Here is a 704-nt window from a genome sequence, read left to right on the forward strand (position 1 = left end):
GCATCAGCAGATACATATTCACAACACTCACTAAATAGCCAAAAAAGCCAACCCTCGAATGTAGTCCAGTCCGGACCTGTCAAGTCATTACATAAATTATTAGCTCATCCCATCTCCCCTTAGTGCCTGCAGTATTACCATCTCCAACACAAATTACATTAATGATCATAAATGTGAAATTGAACTTAATCATTAGGTAAAAAACACAACATCCAGATGTACTTTAGGTCTGTCAAGCCATCACATTATAAATGACATTGTTTACCATAATAGATAGACCTGAGAGCACCTGCCCAATGAAGCTAAAACCTTTTAAATGATCCAGTTAATGGTTTACATTATTTATTAGCCCCATCCTATTACCAGCAAATACTCCATACTTGTAGAATCCCATCACCAATACAATTTACACTATTGGCAATAAACAGACTAGTTTTTAGAAAAATAACTTACCTCCCTGATAAAGTCAAGCCCTACTGAATTACACTGTTAGAAAAGAAAAAAAAGGAAACTCATAGCACCCTGTATAGTTTAGATATGTCAAGTTATCCATTTATAGATTTTAGAAACTACCACAGAGGATAGGCCCTTCCCAAATGTTTTCCATAATTGCCAAGTAATTCCATTATAAATTATGTTACCAGGCATATGCCCCATCCAGCCTCACCTAGTGTAGTCTATCCCTGTCAAGCCGTCCCTTTATA

The sequence above is a fragment of the Polypterus senegalus genome, chromosome 2 (assembly GCF_016835505.1).
Source record: "Polypterus senegalus isolate Bchr_013 chromosome 2, ASM1683550v1, whole genome shotgun sequence".
In the NCBI taxonomy this organism is placed as follows: domain Eukaryota; kingdom Metazoa; phylum Chordata; class Cladistia; order Polypteriformes; family Polypteridae; genus Polypterus; species Polypterus senegalus.